The following is a 24572-nucleotide window of genomic DNA, read 5'->3' on the forward strand; positions in this document are numbered from 1 at the left end:
AGCCTTGTTTTACCTGCATTTCGTTAAAAAACTAAGTTCTGTCTGCGCAACCGCGGCAGACTCATTTAAACCAAATTCAACCACTGAAAGAGACAAGGAAAGGCCAAACATTGGTCCTAATTGCACTATAAATAGTATTTCAACTGCTATTTCATAGAACCATTCTCTGTTCCTGATAACTTCACCTCCCTGGTTCAGAGCATTCCTCTGTACTGCTCTGCTCAATCAAAATCACTTTGTACCTGATTCAAAATCCTCCTGTGCAATGGAAACACCTGTAGTACTAAATGTCCAACCCCTGAATGCCCCTCAAAAGAACTTGAAATGGCAAACCTTGGCAGATATGGATTACCAAATCACAGAAGAGAAGCTTATGGGCAGCAAATTCCACCTTCATCTGTTAAATGAGTTGAAAACCAAGCATGAAAATGGGACAGCTGTATTGGGCTTATGGGAGTCTTCCCTCCCTACTTTCAAACTCCCTCAGGTCAACCAGTTCCCTGAGTTAATTCACCTCTGTGCTGAACAATATGATGTCTCTCAGAGGGCTGTTGTTGACCCATCTGGTTCAATACTTTTCTATGTTACCCCTCAAGCTATCAGAGACATGCTCTGCTTCAACCCTCAGAAGAAGTTGGTTCCTCTGTCACTGGTAAACCTGATAAAACAAGGGGATAAACTTACAGATGCTCAAATTGTTAAATTCAATCAATTATACATCAAAACTAAGATTGTGATGGGCCCTCCAATTCTTCATGTATATCTCAATGAACTGGGCAGAGACCTGGCAGATATGATTTCTCCCATCTTGGGATATAGTTCAATTGAGCATATTGATGCAACTATGCTGGTAATGATGCTTATGTTTGCTCCTGGCAAGTCACCAATCTGCTATGACTATGCTACCTACATATCAGACAAGATTCATGAGCAATTGATGAATTTAAGGAGAGACAGGATGTTCAGATACACCTCCTACATTTACCATTTGATCTTGTACCATCAACATGAGAAGTTTCACTTTTCAATCAAAAGAATGGATGCCCAAGGCAATCCTGGATCAGTGGTCTATTGGTCTTTTGTCTTCCACATTAGACCCGAGTCTCCATACACCTACTGTGAATTCATGGATCTGTTCATCCATCCAGCTATGGCAATGCTGATGAGCTCACCTCCTCCAAGACTCACTGATGATATGCAAAGGATTCTTCAGCTGTCAAAAGCTTATAGCATTGGGGATTGGTACTTCTACCAAAACCACACTGTCATCAGGATATATGGGTGTGATCTACCTCCTTTCAAACTACCCAAGTATGTGCCTATGAGGCTATTTGCCCTAGAATACTTTAGGCAATTTGGCAGAGTTGATGTGCTTCACTTTTCAGGAAAAGGTAAAAAAGCACAGTTGAAGGTCAAAAGCCAACTTGGCCATTTTATCTATAATGAGAGGGAGCAAGGATGGAGAGAAGCAGAGAGAATGATTGAGGCCCTTGGCCTGCAAACCCGTTTTATATGGGTACCCTATGACCCTAACCATTTCATAACTACAAGGAGGCTCAAATATAAGTTATCTGCCTATGATCACCATAGCATCCCTCACATTGAAAAGTATGCAAATCAAGACAAATGGAGGAGAGGGACCTTAGAAGAGCCCTTGTCACAAGAAGAGCTGAACAACAGGGCATTAAGGAATCTAAAGAAGATGGCTGACCTTGAGCTTTGTTCACAGGTATTCACACTTCCAAGCACACAAACGGGAGCAGCTGAATCCTCCACAACTGCCAAGCAGCAAACTACCAAGGCTACTGAGAATATATCCAGCAAAGGCAAAGAAAAGCAAATGGAAACAGAGCAGACACATCAGGAGAAGGAGCAGTCACTTCCAGTGACCCAAGAGAAAACAGATAAAGGAGGGTAGCAGCAGGCAGAGCAACAACAACAACAAGATCTGCAGCAAGAAGAAGGGCAACATGACAGTCAGCAGCCCTTACAACAGGAGGGAGTAATTAATACTCCAACTTCCACTGAGCAACAGGCTCAGAACATAGTGCCTCCTAGGCCAGAAGTCACCACCGATGCCTCGGTCCTCCAAACTCCTCAAAAGGAGGACTTAAGCAGAAAAAGGGATAGAGAAACTCCCCTCACTTCATCTATCAATCAGGGAGAAAAGAGACAAAGATTAAATGATTTTTCTGAGGAGGACATAGCAATAAGACAGGCATTGGGCATGGGCCCACCCAGCAGAGAAGCTTCAGCAAGTTCCTTCCAGTAGGAACAGGACAGGGCTATGGGAGGGGAGGTCAGCTCCTCCAGCCAGCAAAAAGAAGGACAAGTGAGCATCAAACATCAATTTATAGACATCAAGAGGAGGAATGAGCCTATCAAAGTACAACTGTACAATCATCTGCTAAACATGGCTCCTTCTAATCAGCAGAGACTTATGTCTGCCTTTGATGTAGGTGAAGGCAAGATGATCATGAGTCATTTTATGCCTACAGCACTGCAGCCCCAATCTGCCTCAGATTACCTCAGGACCAACCTGGAGGTCATGGCCAAAGACATACACCCAATGGACAAAATTGAACTGCATAAACAAACTGGTGAAATGGTGTATGCCTCGTTAGCAGACGAAACATTGGAAAACTATAAGCTAAAGAGCAGCCTCAATGCCACAGCCTCTCAACTAGAATTGGAGAAGGCATCATCCCAGGCGAAGGACAAAAGAATAAGGTCCATTGAAGACATAATCATCGAAATTGGGCATGATCCCAAAGATATTTCAGGGATACAGGAAATCTTGAAGCTAAGGGATGCTGACATGGCTGCCATGAGAAGGAAAATCAAGATCCCAGCTACCATTCACCCTTAGACAGATGAGGTAGCCCAACAAAGGCATGAGAAGGACACCACAGATTTATTAATCTCCATTTATAAACAGCTGGTCCAAGCACAAGAGAAGTTGGGAGAATCAGAGGCTGCAAAGGCAGCATTACAGGCATCTCTGAAACAAAGAGAAGAAGGGCAGACTTCTCAGCCTCCTCCACAGATCATCAATCTGGAGGAAACTGCTCCTATCACTGCCCCTCCTCCTCAACAGACCGAGCAAACAGCAACATCTACTTCAGCAGCACCAACAACTACAGAGCAGGCCCAAAGTCTAGATATGAAAAAGCTGAAGAACGAAATCCAAGTCCTGGAAGCTCAAATGTTGGAGCTCAATTCAGCCAAAGAATCTTTGGCTAAAGTCAATGATAGATATGATAAATCCAAACAAACTGTGGCTGAGAAAGACAGGGAGGTGAAAACCCTCAAGAACAAAATAAAAGAACTAGAGAATGATCTCAAGTTGGACAAAGTGGTGGCTGAATTGAAAATAGTGCTATGGGCTAACATTGGAAAATCTATCAATGAACAATGGCCATACATTGAAACTATCCATGAGCAACTAGAGCTCATCCCAAAGGCACAGAGGGAGATTCACAGATCAAGAGCTCAATTGGGCAGTATGCCTGAAGTTGCCACTAGAATGATCAATGTACTTAACCATAGAACAAGTTCCCAGTTAACTGCCATGGGAATTACAAACAGAACTGCCACTATCCAAATGGTTAAAAGGGTTCTCACACTGAGAAACTATGTGCAGACATTGGAAAGGAGAACCCAGGATATGCAGACTGAGGTGAACAAGTTTCTGGAAAAATTTCAAGTGTTGGAAAGCAGAGGACTCCCTGGCTTATTGAATAGCGCAGGGAGATTATTCACACATGACCAATATGCTAAAAGGGTCAATACATTTGCCACCAGCCAGATCAATGATAAGCCCAGCACCTTAGAGGAAACAGGGCCAGCCTTAGGACAGTCTCTTTACAACAGAGTTGAGAATCTATTTTTTATAATGAATGAGATCAATCACCTGTTTGGGGTAGCTCCCAATTTCTTCAAATACACAGAGGCAGAGGAGACAATGGATGTTATTCTCAGGCATCAACTCCCTACGCAAGAATGGTGGACAAATGCCATACAGAAGATTTTGTAAACAGGGAGCCACTTAACAATTTTGTTTCTTAAAGAGTATCAGTTGTCATGCAGAACACACTTCAACAAGATCAGCATGCATGATGGACTAAAGTTGAGCCAACTCAGCAGATGCATCGGCCAACAAAGCAGAAATAGAAGACTACAGGTGGCAGGGCCGAGAAAATACAGCGCAGCAAGAAATAAAGACGCATCATTCAGCGTTAAAGCAAAACGGCTCAACCGACTCAATGACCTCCAAAGGTCAAAATTACCCTCTGACAAACATAAAGAGCATTTATGCTGCATTCAAAGTGAAATAACTTCTTTTCCTACTTTCTGTACGCATTTATGAAGATATTTTCTCTCTCAGATGACTCAATACCTGAGATATTTTGTATAAGCATTGCTATAAAGTCCCCTTCGCATGAGCTTGCAAGGGTTGTTGTTGATTTCTCCTAAAGAAATTCTTATGCTGTAATCCTTTTTGAAATCTAATAAAGAAAGTGATGGAATTCCTCGGATTTCTGAAGTGTTGAATGTGTTCTGGTGCCTGCTGATGACTGCTGGATTCCTGTGTATTTCACCATACAATAAGTCTCTGTAACTCTCCCTGTTAATTAGTTGTTTTGTTAAAATCCATATATGTTATCTAATTCTCAGTACTAAGCAACAAGGAAAAAGAATAACTTCAGGATTTATTCACTGAGTACCCTGAGTTCAATCTGTGTTGTTTATGAATGTTTTCTTCAGCTGTAATCTAGGTAAGTGTAATTCTTAATTGCTACACTTTCAGAATACACCTTTCACAGTGGCCTTTGTCCCAGGAATTCAAGTTATGCTCCTGTGCATTGTGCTCATTTTCACCTCACCAACTTAATAGAAAATTCTTAATTGCTTTCTATTAGTTTACATACATCACCATCTAATCTAATTTTGTTTGTCTAAAATACACAATAGGCCCTGCAGTTTGAACAACACCAGTCCTGTATATCAAGTCATTTCACAACTCCAGACTCCATTGCCCAATGTTATTTCACTATCTAAACACTACATCATAAGACCTGAAAGAAATCCTTCAACCAAAACATAAAACAAAACCTGAGCATAATAGCTAGCCTAAAACTCCATCATAACAGAGACAAATCATAAAGAGAGAGCCCTCTCTGATTGCAGTTTGGCTAGAAACTGTGATCCAAAGACTGGTTAGTGGTTACCCCGGCCGTATTCCCTTGGGAGTCATAGGGAACAACCTGGGTGTTAACACCCCGACAGGAGAGTCTTCTCCTGAACTTACCGCCGATATTCACGCTGTAGAGTCATCTACGGCCAAATCAAAAAATGGTGGAAAGAAGAAAGGAAAGAAGAAGGCTAAAGCAGACAAGGCTCCGAAGGAGAAAACTGAAAAGTCGGAAACCAATGACGAAAAGCACAAACCTCGATATCCTTGTCTTATTTGTGAAGAGGATCATTTTACGAGAGATTGCCCTCATCGGGCTGAGGTAGTGAAAATAGTCAAAGGTTCTCCCACTCCTGCTGTGTTAAAAAATCCATTTCCGGAGCAGGAGAATAAGATGATAGGTTCTTCCTCGAATGCCAGTGAAGAACCCATTTTGATGATGTCTCATGTGAGGATTGCGACTCGATCGCAAGATTATAGTAGTAAGAATCCTGTTGATGGTAAGGAAGTAGAATCTTCTCACTCTAACCCATCAACCTCAGCTCCTGGTTCCGATCCACTACAGATCGAGAAACCTAACCCAGACTTAGTAATTAAACCGCCCGCCAAGGGTGTACTTCGGAGGTCTGCTTTCAATCCACATGCGAGAGCGGCCCAGAATTACAACATTGTTGAGGACTTAGATGTTTCACCCTCAGCAATGTCGGCGTTAGAAGTGCTGCAATCATGCCCAGCACAACGAAAATTGCTTTTGTCGGCTATAGGAGCTGTTGATGTTCAGGATCCGAATCTAATGATCTTCGATCTAGAAAATAGTACACCACGACTCCCCCATCAAATGGCTTTCCAAATTCCAGTGATAGTCAAAAACAGGCCTATTCATAGAATTGTGATTGATGAGGGAGCTTCTACGTGTATTATGTCAATTCAATGTTGGAGATGCCTTGGTTCTCCTTCGTTGAACCAATCCCCCACCATCCTTAAGGCCTTTGATGGCCGTGGGTTCCGTCCGTTTGGTATTCTACAGGAATTTCCTATAGGGGTAGAAGGTAAAACCGTTAGTCTGGATGTGGAAGTGGTTGATGCCCCTCTAGACTACAACCTTCTTTTGGGTCGAAGTTGGTCATATGCTATGACAGCGGTCATTTCATCGGTCTTCAGAGTAATTAAGTTTCCACATAACGGTAAGATCGTGACTATTGATCAGCTGACATACTTTTCATCCGACCCAGCCTCTTCAGAGAGTATCCAGCATGTCGGTAAGACGACAATCCCTTATAGGGATGTTGGTGTAGGTTTAGTTAAGGATTCCGGTTTACTGGGAACTTTTCCTCTCCCTCCACTCAGCGTAGAACCTTCGTTTGCAACAATTCATATGATTACATCAGAAAACATTGTTTATGATGATCCTTGGTATGTCCCATCTGACTCTGAGATAGACTCATTTGGTAATGCTATGCCCTTGAGTCCATATGAAATTGCTTATGAAGCTCTCATGTCTTTTACCGACTTTCATTCAACCGAAGTCGACCAAATGAATGTGGTCAGTGAAGAATCACTTTTCACCTCAACCTTAGAACGGATAGCGTTTCCCGAAGTCGTGTCATCTGACGAACAACTTCGCGAAATCCTAAGTGTAGACGATCTACCATGGGAAGATCTCCATCACAGATCTTCGTTTTTACCTAAGGATTATGCATTTGAAAATGATTTTTCATCTATCTTTACCGCTGAATATGTCAAAGACGCTCAGGATCCAACGAAACATTCTGATTCAGAGTTGAATTTAGGGAATATTTCTCGTACTATTCCCATTGATATTTCAGTGAAGCCTGGAATTGAGGAGAACATTCATATAGGTGCCTCATGTACAGAAGAAGAAATCCAAACTTACAAGGCCCTATTCCAAGAATTCTGCGATGTGTTTGCCTGGTCTTACGAGGAAATGCCGGGAATCGATCCTGCCATTGTTGTTCATGAAATCAAAACCTACCCGAATGCTAAACCCATCCGGCAACGGTTGCGTCAGATTCACCCTCGAAAAGCGGCTGCGATTAAAGCAGAATTCGAAAAGCTATTGAAAGCAGGTTTCATTTATCTGATCCCGTTAACGGATTGGGTATCGAATATTGTTCCGGTCAATAAGAAACAAGGAACAATAAGAATCTGTATCGATTATAGGGATATCAATCGAGCTTGTCCAAAAGACAACTATCCTACGCCTTATATCGATCAAATTATTGATGATTGTGCCGGAAGTGAAATGTTTTCCTTCATGGATGGTTTTTCGGGCTATAATCAAATCAATATTCTACCTGCCGACCAACCAAAAACGACATTCATTTGTCCATGGGGGACGTTTGCTTACTGCAAATTACCTTTTGGGCTTAAGAATGTCGGGGGCACTTTTCAACGGGCGATGTCTTACGCATTTCACGACATCAAGCACATTGTGCAACCGTATCTCGATGATTTGCCTGCTCATTCTTTACGTCGAGCTGATCACCTTGACCACCTACGAGCAATCTTTATGAGGTGTAGGCATTATCGAATTCGGTTGAATCCCCACAAGTGTGTTTTCTGTATAGAAACAGGTCGATTACTGGGATTTGTTGTTTCAAAAGCCGACATTTGCGTTGATCCCTCGAAAGTCGAGGCTATCATCAAATTGCCTCCTCCTTCGAGTTTGCGCCAACTCCAAAGTTTGCAGGGGAAAGCGAACTTTTTACGCCGATTCATCCTAAACTACGCCGAGGTTACTAAAGGTTTTACACGGTTGTTGAAACAGAACGTTCAATTCTTTTGGGACGAGATTGCCCAACAATCTTTTGATGCACTTAAACACGCGTTGACCCATGCACCGTTGTTGCATCCTCCCAACTACAACCAGGACTACTTCTTATACCTCGCAGCTTCGCATTCCACCATTGGAATGGTGTTAGTTCAAGAAGATGAATTTGGAGTGGAACATGTGATATATTATCTCAGTCGGACCTTAAATCCCACTGAGCTAAAATATTCGCATGTGGAGAAATTGGCCCTGGCAGCTGTTCAAGCTGTCCAGCGTTTTCGTCACTACATTCTTCTCCGTAAAACTACAGTTATTTCGGATTGCAACCCTATGATTTACATTTTGACAAAACAACTGCTAAGGGGCAAGTACTCTAAATGGATCGTTATCCTGCAAGAGTTCGACTTGGAGTTCGAGAAGTCCAAGTCTAAGAAATCCTTAGTTTTTGCGGAATTGATGTGTGATTTCCCGCGTACTGACACAGAGACTGTGGCAGAAGAGTCCATTGCGGACGAATCTTTGTTTCTTATCAGTACTTTAGATCCGTGGTACGGGGATATCATCATCTATCTCCAGACCCAAACCTTTCGGCCTGAAGCTTCAAAGGCGGAACGTCGAAAAATTAGGTTTCAATCCCAGCCATACAAAATTATTGGAGATACACTTTATCGCCGGGGGGCAGACTTAGTTTTTCGACGTTGTCTAACTCACGAAGAGGCTGAGAGAGTTTTGAATGATTGTCACTCTGGAGCATGTGGCGGTCATATGTCTGGGTATGCCACAGCTCAGAAGGTGTTGCGCGCTGGTTACTTCTGGCCATCTATGTTTAAAGATTGTATCATTGCAGTCCGGAAGTGCCACAACTGCCAAGTGTTTGATCGAAAGATGTGCACACCACCTGCTCCTCTCCACCCTATAATTGTCGTTGGTCCATTCGCCAAATGGGGTATCAACTTTATTACTTGTAACCCTCACTCGGCCGGGGGGCATGCGTATATCATCCTCGCGGTTGATTATTTCACTAAATGGGCCGAGGCGATGCCTACATTCGACGCAAGCGGCAAAACAGCTGCAGTTTTCATATTCAATCATATAATAACTAGGTTTGGTGTCCCACAAGCAATTATTACTGACCATGGGAGCCATTTTCGAAACACCATGATGACTGAACTTACAAGCCAGCTTGGTTTGCGCCATGACAGCTCTACTCCTTATTATCCGCAAGCCAACGGTTTGGTTGAGTCTATCAACAAAGTTCTGGTTATCATGATCCGACGAACCATTGGTATTCATCGGTTGAATTGGCACAACATGTTATTTTCGGCGCTATGGGCATACCGAACCTCAGTAAAAACCTCAACAGGGTTCACTCCTTTCCAGCTAGTTTATGGCTTGGAAGTAGTGTTACCCATTGAATGTGAAATCCCATCACTTCAAATGGCTGTCGAATTACTTCCAGCTACTTCCGAAGAGGAGAAACATTTATTGTACATAGCTAAATTAGATGAGACTCGACGTGACGCTGCATTGGCAATCGAGACTCACGCGAAGCGAATGAAAGCTCAGTATGATAGAAATGTGACCCCTCGAAGTTTTTCAGAGGGAGACCTAGTGCTTTTATATGATCAAGCTAACGATAAGCTAGGTGCTAGAAAATTCGTTCCTATGTGGCATGCACCCTATATTGTAAAGCAAAAGCTAGCAAAAGGGTCTTATGAGCTGGTAGATTTTGATGGGGACTCTTTGGGTAAACCCAGAAATGGACTTTACCTAAAGAGGTATTATGCTTAAATGGTGGGTATGGAGAATTTTTTAGTTAGGTTAGGTTTTCTTTCTAGCTAGTATGATTGCTAGTTAGTCAGTGTGCTTAGCTTAGTGAGTGTGTTTTTCGTCGTTATTCTGGCTTATCTTGGTTTTTCTCTTGATATTGTAGATGTCGACGCCCCTCCAAACATACATTGGATTTGCTGATGGTGCTTGTCGTAGTACACGGAATATCTCTTCCGCAGCTTGGGTTATCTATTCACCCTCTGACGAGTTAGTTTCTATGCATGGGGTAAGCCTCGGTCAAACAACAAATAACATTGCAGAATACAGTGCAGTGGTTGAATTATTATCCGAATCTATTTCATTTGGAATTCGACGTTTGATAGTGAGGTTAGATTCTGAACTTGTTGTATTACAACTTAATAGAGTTTATGCCATTAGAAATCCTGTGTTATTAAGGTTGTTTTTGAGAGTGCGTCTCTTGGAACGTGAATTTGATTACATTGAATATCAGCATATTCCAAGGTCCTTAAATACATTAGCAGATGCAATTGCTTCTCGAGTGTTGGACAGACATTTACGATAATCATGCAAGTAAATTTAAAAACATTTCATCATACATGTTAAACAAGATGAGCCGGTAATAGTGATATATATATAGATAGGAGTGTGTCAAAAAATATACATCGTCTTCGATCATAGGTTGAACAACACCTTATGATCGGCAAAAATGATAAAGTACAAAAAGTCAAAAATGTCACATGTGTCTACAAAGTGACTAGCCAATCACTGGTGGTGCTCCCTGTACAACACCACTGCACGGGCTACCTTGCGCAAAAATCTCCTAAATGGTCCAGGGACCGCGACTACATAGCGCTGAAGTCTGATAGGAATATCATCCATAGTATTCTCAGGTATATCCGCCGTCAGACGCTGTAGATCATGCTCCAACTTAGCTAGTACCTCTGCAGCCGCCGCGTCCTGTGGGGTCGGTACCGGTGCAACTGGATGTCTCCTCTAGAAAGGCCGGAGGTTGGCTGGACACTGTGGACCAACATCTGCATTTTCAAAATTCTACTGTCAGTTTTGAGACGATATATATAAAAAACAAAAAAAATACATAATTTGAAAACTCGTGAAAAATAAAGTACCTCTGTCATCCCATTGTTCTCCCTGTGGAAGAACCATGTCCGGATCACCTCGAAAATCTACTCCGGCATACGGAAAGTCCTGAATCGCAAACACCTGGTCCTCTAACCAGTGAAAATAACTGTCAGTGAATCGAACAACTGCCGCACCCTCGTCCGGATGTCGGGCCATCACCGCAACCCATCGTACCAGCTTTGGCTCCTGAGGACCCGAAATATCAACAGTGAGATGCTGAGGGATCAGCATTGGAATTCTCTCTAGGGCAAAGCTCATGACTATAGGCCCATATCCAAAGGTCTTTAGTCTCCCGGTCTTTGCCCTAGTCAGTTGGGCTTTCAAGTTAGCCGACAACGCATCACACCAGTTGAAGATGGTGCCTTGGAGACAGTCAATTGCCATCCGAAATTGAGACCCAGTAGCAATATGTAAAGTGGCTGAGACACAAATCCTGGTCACAGTGAAAGCTAAGACCATGAGTTCAGGCCGAGAGACATATTTGATCTCTATGCCTTTCGCATGGTGTCGATCAGGTAGGCACCAATCTGCTCGGAGACTATCAAGGGATTGGCCACCCGGCCTAGTCCCAGCCAGATTGAGTTGCTCACCTCTATTCGGCAAGCCAGTGAGAAAGTAAATATCAGCAGGCTCTATCTCGAGTTGTTGCCCGCCGATATAAAAGCATTTCTCTTGAACATTCCATCTCTCGACCAGCCACTCCAAGAATCTTACCTGAGCTCTCATGCCAGGTATGGCCCAGTATTTGTATAATCCACATCCTATTAGGGCATCGAGGGAAGGTTGATGATTGATTGCAGCTTCATCAACCTCCTCATGCTCTCTTTCTCTCCAATCCAGCATGATAAGTGCCCTACACATGAACAAACAGGCATTAAAATAAATTTTGGGTAATTTCAATGGTTAATTTGGGAGCTTGGGGTTTCAAAATCCGCGTTTTGCGGAGGATGCACCCCGCGTTTGGCGCACAGTGCGTCGGGACGCAGGTGGCCTAAAGGTAACCTGCGTCCCCCGACCTTTTCCCTGTGTAGGAAAAAGTCGGGGGACGCAAGCCAGCCTTTAGGAAACCTGCGTCCCCCGCAGAGCGGTTTTCAAAACCCAAAACCCCCCAAAAATAAAAAATGAAACCTAAAATAAAATTCTAAACGGATGAAATTGACAAGGAGGATGTTGTGAAATACCTGGAAGAGACGGCGTTCGATTCTAACGGTCGGATTTTCCGCAGCGACCACGGGAAGTTTCTTGTCAAAAGCTCCTTTTTCAACCTCAACAGTCAAACGGTAAAAATGACATGGTAAAAAGTCTTTTTATAGGTTTTTTGGATGAATTTGTTCATTTTTCACCATGGAAAGATGTTTTTCGATGAATTTTTGCCTATCTTAAACAGGTTTGAGTAATGTGTCGCTTTTGTGCAGGACAAAGGGACTTAGAGGGAAAATTGTCATTTTTTCACAAACAAAATATCAGAGTCATCTTTTAAGCCCTTTTCTGACTCCTAAAACATGAAAATATTACCGAGCGTTTCTTTTACGCTCGTTAAAACGGAATTAAAAGACGGTCCCCTTATAGCTCTTTTCTGACCGTAAAATCAGGAAAAGATTGCCGTGTTTTTGTCGTTTCAAACTCGATACGGAAATAAAACGACGTGTCCTTGATCGCTTTTTACTTTTCAGGTCAGTGACACTAATTATGAAAGTAATCCTTGGTCGCAAGATCAAGCGGTTCCCCCAGGTATTATTTTATACTTTTTCGGGCTTGAGGGACACAAATTTACGAAAAAGTTCAACTTGGAGTTTTCTTAAGTTTTTCAGACTCTCTAAAATTGAAAAACGCCGAGTTTCTCCTATACTAGGCTCGTTAAACATTTCATAGTAAAGGACCTGTTCAATTACAAACAGGAACGAACCACTCCTTCCTAGGGTTCGAATCAAAACTGGGTTGGACTCATCCGAAGGATGAGCTTATAATCAAGCATATGTTATCCTCCTCAAGCTTGTTAAAAATAAAGAGGTACTTGCTAGAAATGGTGGGGGAAAAGAGAGAAGAATGAACCTATTTGTTACCTTTTGTCTCAGAAGAAACTTTATTACCACTCTTGGACACGACACTTTTCATTCACCTGGGTTGGGAAATCCTTTACCTCACAGTTGATCAAACCACTTTTGAAAGTCTTCAACCGGGTTCCGGGGATTAACTTTGAGTTATTTAGCACCAAACCATCTGTCGTGTCGTTATGTGTCCAAGAGGTCTGCAAACAAAACTTTCATCTGCAAAATACTTGTCATCCATTTGACCATCCCTGAGTCAGTCCTTACAGCAACATTTCTTCAACTTGAACAATGATTTCGTGTTGTGGGCTTGCCTGCAACGGGTCACTTTCTATCGACATCAGCACATTATCTAGAGAGATGACTTAGAAATCGTCAGTGCCTTGAAGTCTGCATGCATCAATGGCAGGTTTCTCGCCTTTGACGTCAGTTTACATCATTGACTTTCGATCGAAGGATTCCGTGAAATGTTCAACATCAACTCATTCATTCACATCTCATGGATTGTACTGGGTACTTTGAGAACCATTGACATTACTGGTGGTCTCTCTCACGCTTGTTAACAGTTCACATCATCGACTGGTAATCAAGTGGTTTCTACCATGTTCGACATCGACTCATTTATTCGCATGGCTAGAATCGTACCAATTCGAGAAGTAGGAATGAAGACCCTGGATCGAATCTTTACTATCCAGGCTGCGAGGAGTTTTGTATTCATTATCTAAGTAGACTAACCATAAACAGATGGCTGCGCCCATACTGTGTCTACAAAAGTCTATGATTATGATGTACTGCAAAATCATTTCTGTATCAGAGTAGTTAGTCTGTTAGTTAAAATTTTAATCTGAGTATGGGAATGCTTACCTCAGTGATGATATAATCTTATACATGTATTTTGTGTTGAAAATTGCAGGTTCTGACCAGGTTCTCCACGAGATAATCCTCGAAATGATAAAGCGCTTCACCCTTCCTAGATAATACAAAACCCTAATCTATTCTAGGCTTCGCACTTTAGGGGGCAATCTGTTACACTAAAAAATGTCACCATGGCTATTTACAGTTGGTATGGCTCTATCAACAGTCATACTACCCTCTTAAGCAAGTCTTATGCCTCTGCTATTCATGTCAAACTCCAAGAAAGAGAGAAAGTCTTTATAAATATGTTTATCTCTGGGTACGCAGGTTCTCTCAAACCTTGCCTGCGGGTACGCACCTATTGTTCATAAGGTCTGCGTCCAAGGACGCTCTGTATCTAAAGGGGCAGGTGCGTCCCTCTGAAAAGGTTAAAATGCGCAAGTTTTATCTTCAAAAACTTACCTGTGGTCATTTCTAGAGCATTCTAGAAGGTTGTTTGACGTGTATTGAGCGCCTCCAGATGGTTCATGCACTCCTACCAAAGAGGAACTTATCCCATCAATAAGGGAGTGATCCCATCCAAAGAGGGGACTATCCCATTGATGGTGGACCTGATTAACTTCCTCTTTAGCACTATAAATACAGGCATTGGGCCAGAAGGAGGAAGGTTGAAAGCTATACATTTCTAAGGGTAAATGTTGCAGGAATTAGGACTCCCATTTAGAAGCTTGTGAGGAGAGATTGCCATCTTTACTTGTTCTATTTGGAAGTGGGTGAGCTTTGTCAAAGTAGAGGAAAACTCTTGTGGACCCTGGAAGGAGCTTGCACAACACCAAGGCTCAGGTTGTAATGGTTCCTTTTGATTACCTTTAATGCAAATTGGTCCATTCTTCTCAATAACTTGTTGTTTATGGGTTATTTCATGTACTCCTTGGTCTATATGTTGAATATGCTTTGTTTTATGTTATAATCAGGTGCTATTTAATTTTTTGACTGTTGGTGATTGCAGGTTTTGGAGAAAAGGAGGAGCTCATCCAGATCAACAAAGCTTGGACTTCTACAACAGCGTTTGGACAAAAGTAAGAACGAAACACTTGATTTCTCATATCATAATGCATGTTTAGAGAAGGATAGCTCTAGTTTGTTTTTTTTGTCATTAGAATGTCTTAGACTTCTAGGAAGGTCGGTAGTGTCCGCACTCTTGACTGATTCCGTGTGACACAATGTCATGATCAACATCAGGTTCCACACAAGTTCTAGGTGGGAGACAAAGTTTGGTTACATTTGCAGAAGGAACTCATCATTGGGCCCCACCGTAAGCTTTACCAGCTTCGATATGGGCCTTACATCATCACTAAGCCAGTAGAAGACAATGCTTTTAGGCTCAACATTCCACCATTCCTTGGCCCAAACCCATTGTTCAATGTGGATCGCCTTCAACCATACTTTCCACCATTATTGGGAACATCAGACATTGTTGAAAAACTCACACCAAAAAAGTTAAATTGTGACTACATGGAAATGACCATAACTGATCAGATCATGGAAACATAGAGCAAGAACACATGCCAACAAAAATCCGACTATATCGAGTTTTCAAAGTTGGCCAACTCTTGCACCCATGCAAGTGGCTCACTAGGGACAAGTTCAATATAAGTTTCCCCATCTCATAGAGGAACTCGAAGCAATGGAGACCATTGCTCCCTAATGGGGGAGGACTGATCTAGGTGGATATTGGTGGCCACATGCCTATTCCACTTAGACCCCCATTGTCGTTTCTTTTCAGTTTCCTTAATTATCGTAGAACATAGTATTTTTGAAAGTTTTAGGGTCCTAAACGTCGAGAGTCATTTTAAGGGACTAAAATACCTTTCAATGGAAAATAGAGGGTCTAGAAAAGTCCCAAACCAAAAATTTGGCATTTTTTGACCTCCTCTTTGAGATATTTGAAACGAGGTCTTGTGGTTGCCAAATAGAGATCATATGACAAGGTTACAAACCTGGAAAGTTGATGTACCAATTTCCATAAATGGGGCCCACAATTTTTGTCCTTCATCTCCTAGGGTTATGGTTTTTGATGTTTAGGGTTTTCCATTGTTTCTAAATAATAAATTGGCCTTTCAGCCTCATTTTAATATAGTTCAAAGGCATGTAGTTGTCACATATCTTCTCAGAAATAAACTACCATTGCCTGTGCTAGTTTATTTCCATTTTTGTATGTAAGCATATTTCAGTTCTTTTATATTAATGAAATGAAGTTTTATTTCTATTACATCGATTTGTTTATGTGTATATCTATATTTTTTTGTGTTCCTTCATTAGTCCATATTAGAAAGAAGCAAACCTAGGAGCTAAATAGGAAGAAAACCAGGAGGCTAATAGGGAAGAATTTTTGCAAGCATAAAGGGAAGCAACAATGGAAGCTAAACTAGAGGCACACTAGATGCAATTTTGGAAGCATAACCTAGTGTTACCTAATAAAGAAAATGAAAAAATAATTTAGGTGGAAAACCAAGAAGTAATAACAAAATAAATACTATCATCCCAACTAGGCGTTAATTGAGAAGAAAAAACAAAAGTAATTCAGGTAGCCAAAAAAGAAGTAATTATGGAAGAAAAACTTGCCTTTACGTAAGAAGAAAAAACAAAATAAATTCAGGTAGCAAAGAAAGAAGTAATAATGGACGAAATATCAGAAGCCAAACTTAACGTTCCTAAATAACTAAATAAAGAAGTTACTTAGGTAGCCAACTACGAAGCAATAATGGAAGCAATATTAGAAGCAACAAAAGTCACTATAATGGAAGGCATATTGTAAGCTAAATAATATTCCTTAATGGAAACAAAGATATATGCAATAGGTGATGCTATATTGGAAGAAATACTTGGTGTTACAGTGGAAGCATAAATTGGAATTAATTAGGAAACCAAAAAAGAAGCTATTTTTGATGCCATGCCAAAAGAAAAACATGAAACACAACTAGGAGAAAAACTAGAAGTACAAATAGATGCAACAGTGGAAGAATGTCTGGAAGAAATAGTTTTTGGCACTATTCTTAGTTCTAATATGGGCATTGATGTGGACATGCCTTCTTTTGTCGGATATTGTCCCTCTACTTCAAGTCAATTCACGTGCTCAGAAACACTAGATTTTCGTGCTATTTGCAGTGCTACTGGCCTGTTCTATTATCGTGCAATTACTAATTTAATTGTTTTTGGAAAACAAAAATACATATCATAGTGCACAAGATACAAAAGACACCAAAAATTAGGCATAAGGCTAGGGTAAAATCCATAGGGGGAAAATCAACAGTTCTTTCCTTATAGAATCTTTTGTCAACAAGAGAAATCCAAGTCAAGATAACTAGTAACCCAAGTTCCAATTCATCCCTCCATCTATCCATAATAGTCTTTACAAGACTCTTCCACAAATATTTCCTTCGAATATTATATATCACTATAATAGAGTGCCTCAGAAGGCTCACTCAACCATTGGGAATATCTTTATGTAACCGCATACTTAATCACATAAATACATGCTTCAAAGCCTGGGTTGTGCCTTAGGATATACAATAGGAAGCTTGCATCATCATAGAGATAAGGGGTCAAAAAATACTTGCATTAACCAGAAGAATGTGCCTTAGATTTGTATACCACAAACCAAAAATCATTTCCACATAAGTGAGAGTTGAATTAGTTGCGAAATGGTGGAGGAATTATGCCAATATATAGTTGTTTCCTTAGGCGACATGATAAAATATTTTTTCTTTTCTATTTTAAAAAATCATGATGATAAGTATTTATGAAGTTTGAACCTAGTTACAACTTCAACACTACCTCTTAAATATGGAGGTATTCATAATGACTCAATTGGATAATCTCAAGTTGAAATATTCATATAAGAAGGATCTAGATTGATAAGAATCATTATAAACATCATAATGACCATAATTATCAAACTACCTAGGCCTTGAAAAGTAATCTCTCTCTCTCTCTCTCTCTCCACTAGATTAGAGCACAAAGTTGGGAAACATTCAATTAGACACCACACAACTACCTCTCTAAGGCACATACTCCACATAAGTTCACCAAATTATGTCCTCCATAGGACCATTTCCTAATATGTTGTCACAATAATTCACACTAGGAAATGTCATTCCTCTATACCATTCTTATACTGGATCAATTTTCTTGACTTATGATTGTTAGTCTTGGTCAAAGTATATGTCTCAAGCATGTCGGTCGATGGTTCTTATCCAATATACCATTATCCCTATCCATTTTCATGTGCTTGGATTACAAGTGTTATTCCTAGCCACAATACATGGCACATGGATAAAAAGGTGTCCATCCTCACTCCCTCTCAATCTAGGAGCAGATATCGACAAGCCCAAGCTTGTCTAAAAAATGGTCATGCTTTCCCTTAGAAAGGGACTTCATCGATACATACGCTATGTGTCCATCCATGCATATATGTTGTATCTTCTTGTCTGAAACATGGTCATGTTTTCCCTTAGAAAGGGAATTAATCCATAAATATGCTACTTGTCCATCCATTGAGATATGTTGTAGCTTCTTGGCTCATCTTTACACCATACTCACAAATCATAAAGTTCTTCAACATTACATGAAAAATTATCTTCTCTGAAAAACTTTATAGAGTATTACAATCGAACCAAAGATGTCATCATCAAAAATTTTACAAAGCCAAAATATTTCACAACTAATTGTAGAAACTACGATATCTTATGCATCTACAGTGCAACATAATCCTTCTTCATGATCTTGCAAGAAACCATATCAAATACCAACCATTGGTAGTATGTTTACTCATCATTAGCACTACAAAACCAATCGATGTAATGTTAAGTACCAAAATGTAGTGTAATATCCTTCATGTCAACTTCCATATTCCTCCAAAGTTGATATTTCTTTGTTTCACTCATGATTCCTTTCCCAAAGTATGAGATATTCTCTAATCATGAGGCTCCCTAAAAATCTTGGGTAACTCTTCTAACTGAGGAAATCATCTTAACATGATTCTCTCCCTCTTACTAGATGAACCTTCTTGTTTTCATGTTGTCATTTGGTGCATGATATATTTTCACTTCTCTAAGGCATACTTCAATCCACTCTCTTCTTTCTGAATTCAGATTATTCCATAATTTAGGATTGTCCTTGTGCTTTACTATGTTTTTCCATTTATTTCTTCTTGTTGCCAAAGTATAGGCACCCCTTTCTATTGACCTACAATCCTTAGTAGGAGGTCATGAAATAAATAATAAAATTAGGAAAAGTTTATATAGACAAGAGACCATTAAAAGGTGAAGAAAACAACAATAGTAGTAGTCAAAGAGGAGGGTTTATAGAATATATCTCCTGAGACAATTCGGCTCCCTCTTAATCTGTGTACTTCTTATATGCATCTATAACTTTGTCAACTCGATCTGGCATACAACTTGTAATATAAATTCATCGACATAGGCATGCCTAAGCTATGGTTTCTTCTTCTTTTAGAAAAGGAAACCATTCCTAGGGTACAAACCTTAGACCATTCTTGTTCAAACCCTTTCTGTTTATAAACTCTAGATGCTCCATGGCTTGCAATATTGATTATGTCTTTATCCTCAATTGATAGGGAATGAATTTTTATACAAAGTATCTTTATGGATCCCTTGATAATACATAATATTTCAATAATATCTTATTCTTCTAGCAACAAAAATTTTGACCTGATAGTGATTACTCGTCCTTCAATCCTTCCTTTGAGTATGGTTTGGTTTAAAGACATAATCAATGAGTTCCTTACAATTTCTTTTGAATTTACGAACTCAATCACCTTTGGATACAACTCAAACTTTTAAGGAATATATTTTCACCATAGAACTTTTTGAATAAAGCATAATACTATGCTTAGAATCTAGACCTATGAAATGTCTTCTTGAGCTATGCTCAAGTCACAAAGAGATAAATTCAGAATTTCTCTTCCTTTTCTAGATTTAGAGATAAATTTCAGATGAACAAACCACAAAGGTGCAATCAAACCAATGTACAGTGAGCCTTATATGTCAAGCACATATTATTGGTCTACCATAGGGACTTGGCTCTTCTCATTGATCTAGCACATAGATTTTAATTTTAGAAAATAGATACTTTCATATTTGACCTTCATTCTATATTAACCATGTCACAAGTTCAAAGAGACATTAGGTTGTCTTACTCTATATATTTCATCCTTTTGTTATGTATACTCATATCATATAGTCTTCTCATATTTGTATAAGAAAAATAGATCTTAAGAGATAAAGAGGTTATTGCATATGAGAACACTACTTGCGGGGGGGTGAATTACTAGTGATAACTTCTTAAATAATTTTCACATTTTAAGACATGAAATCATATATCAATTCATCATTCTTTCACATGCAATCATACATGCAATCTTTAGCCAGATTTGGGAAGAGAACCTCCACCATATTCAATAGTTCCTCCAAACCCTACGACAACACAAGTTGTGTGCCAATTTGGAGAAATGCACTTTTGGTATGACCCATGTTCAATATCTGGAATACATCATTGATGAGAAGGGTGTGCATGTGCACCCAGCTAATATACAAGTCATTCAAGATTGGCCATCCCCAACCACTCTAATATATCTTCGTAGCTTTCTGGTTCTTGACAATTTCTACTGTAGGTTCATGTTAGGGTTATCTCTTGTCACTTTGCCTTTAAGTCAAGTTACCAAGGGCTGAGTGAAATAAAATTTATTTTGGTCTAAATCCGAACAGAAGGACTTTCTTGAGTTGAATCATCATCTCTGTTATGCACCATTGCTCGCATTACTAGACCTACAAAAACAATTTTAGTTTGAGATAGATTCCTCCATCTATGATATTGGTGCAGGTCTTACTCAGTAGGGGAATCCACTAGCATATCATAGTGAGACAATTTCAAACACAGTCTAAAAGTATCCCACCTATGACAAATATATGTATTCCATTATGTAGGCTTGTCGAAAATGGAAACATTACATTATGGGGCAGGAAAAGGTCATCCACATAGACCACCGACCCCTGGAGTTCATACAAACACAAGGGAAGTTGTAGAATGATTTCCATCAAAATTGCTCTAAATACCTACAACAGTTCCATTTTAACATTAAATACAAGAAGGGAAACACCAACAATGTCACAGACTTCCTCAACCAACCATTGGTCATGGTGCCACTGATCACTATGCTTGAATCTTGTGGGAATGAGACCTTGGGGTGGCTGCATCTTTACAAGAGTGATTCAAAATTAAATAACACATACAAGATGCCTCTAGAAGGAAAGCAAGTTCAAAATTTTCACCTCCAATATTCACTGTTATGCATCCTCGGACATATCTATCTTCCTTCAAGTGAGCGTGCCAAGATTGTTTGGTTGGCACACTACAATTGGTTCGCTTGACATTTCAAAGTAGAGAAAATATTGGCAGTGTTGCAAAAGTATTTTTATTGGCCGAACTTTTGACGAGTTGTTTGGAAGTACATCATATCGTGCTCTTCCTCCACCATTTCCAAAACAACCATCAAGAAGCAAGGCCTATTTACTCCTCTTCCTACTATTATATGACCTTCGGAATCAATCTCCTTGGATTACATATCGGGCCTTCCTTCTACTAAGCATGGAAATGACTCTATTTTTGTTGTCGTCGAAAAATTCTCCAAGATGGCCATTCTAGTGGCCTGCAAGAAGAGTATTACAATAGAATAAAATGATAAAGCTCTTCTTTTAATGAGTTTGGATACACTTTTGGATTCCACAGTCCATTATCTCAGATCAAGATAGTAGGTTCCTAAGTACATTTTGGTCAAGTCTCTGGTCAATGTTGGATACCAAACTCACAAAGTCCACGACTCGCCACCCCCAAAATAATGACGAAACAGAGGTTCTCAACAAGATGATCATGCATATTCTACACATGTACAACTAGATGCATCCATGCACATGGGATCAAAGCTTACCCTTTTTCAACCATGTTGTGGGGAAAAATGCCTATGCAGGACGATCCTATCCACCTAAGGTGTGACAGTGCCTTAGCAACAAACAGAAACAGCTATTCTAGTATTCTTCCTTTATGAATTAAGAATGAAGAGAGATGGATGGACTAACCGGTGTCTTCCGTTTGTCCCTCGATCCGGTTTCTCTTCTCTTTGGGAGTTCCCAGCTACTTGCCTTCTCGCTCGCCCAGCTTCAAGAGGTTTCTGCAAGATCACAAGAAGAGAACACTACACAAAGAGATAGATTCATATTCATAACTAGTTCAGGATTAGAAATAAACTAAAAATACTAATGCAATCATACATCAAAGATACACCAGTATATAGGAGAAACCAAGATAGCTTTATTGATGAATAACAAGGTTCAGGAAGAGATACAAGCCAGAGGGCTCCAATCCAGCATCTCCTTCCTAGCAAATGAAATTCCTATCTTCCCCTTCCTTCAAAGCATTAAGCACCCAATGATTCCAATCTCAAACCAACAACAATTCTTTGCAATAACAAAATTCCAGCCTCTAGATCTCATGGAGGAGAGATTCATATATAGATGTTTGGAGAGAGGATGAGTCAGCTTGAGATCTGACTAGTGTCCCCTCCCTCTGTCAGTTCTTGATTCCACTTGGAGGTTCTTGCTTCCACTTGGAGATTGGGAACCTCTTACTCATCACTAGTCAAATTCACTGAGGCAAGTGTCATTGAGGAAGATTCTGGAAGCTTCCTGGGTCTTGACACCTCCTGGAATGAACTTGCCATTTGTAAACTCTCGCTCAGCGCACCCTGGTAGTGCTTCTACCTGCATTGCAATGCAGGTAGCCAGTGTTGACTTTGCATTTCAGCGCAGACAGCTAGTGGAGCCACTGAATTGATCCTGAATTGACTTGTTTTTGAGCAGTTTCTGGTGGAGAACTTCTGTGAATTGCTGTGGTTTGTTAGCCTTGTTCCTCTAGGGGTAGGAACAACATGTTTAGGGACTTTGGATCCCTTAGATTATGGACATTTCATGCTTATAGCTGTAAGGCACAAAAATGTCTATAACAGTTGCCCCCTAAAGTATGAGGCCGTTTATCGGGTGAAATGCTTTATCAGGAGGATCCGAAGTTCATTCATTGCTGGGAGGAGACCTGTAATAAGATACAATACAATACATTATTTTTCATACTGCTTTCATGATCTAGCTGAGGCGGGCATTCCCATGCTCAGCTTTATAAATTCATTTCTCCGTACATAGAACAGACAATCGTCTGATGGTAGACTGATAATTTTGATGAAATTATCATCCTTTGGGTAGGATGATTATCTGCTGCAATGATGTACATGTCAATGTCTTTATCTTTCCTGAATATATATCGCAGCCCGGATGGATGAAACTAGATCCGGGGTCTTCAAACTCGTTCGATCTTCACTCTAAGTACAAGTCGATCCATGTGAGAAATGTTCTAAAGTCGAACATGGAAAGACATCGCTTGATTACCGGTCAATGAGGTAAACCGTTCACAAGCGCGAGAGGAATCACCGATAATGATAATGACCCTCAAGGTACTGCAGTACAATTCACGTGGTGTGAATAAAGGACTTGGCGTCGAACACCACGCAAAATCTTTCGGTCGAAGGTCATTGATGTATACCTGTCACCGGAAGTGAGAAACTTGCCATTGAGGCATGCAAGCTTCAAAGTACTGAAGGGGTTGTTCCTAGATCAACTTCTTGGATAATGAGCTGATGTGGACAAGAAGCGATCCGTCAAAGGAGGGCCTTAATGAATCCCACATCAATGACACAGAACGGAGCTAATGATTTTGATGGAGGTGAAAACGATTTGTGACATATGATTCAGGGTGGCGGTCATGAAAGGATGAAGGATAATATACGGGAGTGGATGTGACACGGTTGACTTTTCTGAACGACTTCTCTTGAACATATGGCGACACTGATGCGACGGATCGGTAGCATTACCCCAAATATGGATGGTATGGCGAGACCATGGTGATGTGACCGGTGAATGAAACAACCCAACCCGATTGTGGTACGGAGGAAAAGTGTCATGTTCAAGAGCGACTTGCTACCATCAAAGTTTTCATGAGTTTCTCCCAATTTTTCCCCAGTCATTGCTGACCAATACCTCTTTATTTTTGTCAAGCTTGAGGAGGATAACATATGCTTGTTCTATAACTTGCCCTTCGGGCAAGCCCATCGCTATGTTTTAACGAGCCTAGCGATAGTGAACCTCGTTCTCGTGTAAAGACAAGTTTGTCGCTATTTAATGATTTTAACGAGTCTAATGACAAAGATAACTCGGTCCTTTTCATTTTTAGAGAGTCTGAAAAGGTACATAAAGTTAACTTCAAAAGTCCTTTTTCGTCATCTAATCCCTTAGGTCTGAAAAAGTATAAAACAATACAGAAGGGATGAGTTTTCGATAGTTTTAACGAGCCGAATAAAACAAGCGCTTGATCTTTTTGTGCAATAATCCCTCAGGTCCAAAAAGATTAAAATCTAGAGGAGGGATAGCACTTCCTGTCCCTTTAACGAGATGGAAGGCCAAGGACTCGGCAATATTTTCATATTTTACGAGTCAGATGAAAAGATCTTAAAGAAGACTCGTCTTTTGAGGAACGAGTGATGAAACAGGTTAGTAGTTGATTCCAGGTACAGGTTGGAATTTTCCAATCACAGCAGGTTCACAAGGATGGCTAGTGAAATCACTCTTCG

This window comes from Pinus tabuliformis, chromosome 2_2, assembly GCF_031772625.1.
Source record: "Pinus tabuliformis cultivar Carrire ecotype Pingquan chromosome 2_2, CPIR1, whole genome shotgun sequence".
NCBI lineage: Eukaryota > Viridiplantae > Streptophyta > Pinopsida > Pinales > Pinaceae > Pinus > Pinus tabuliformis.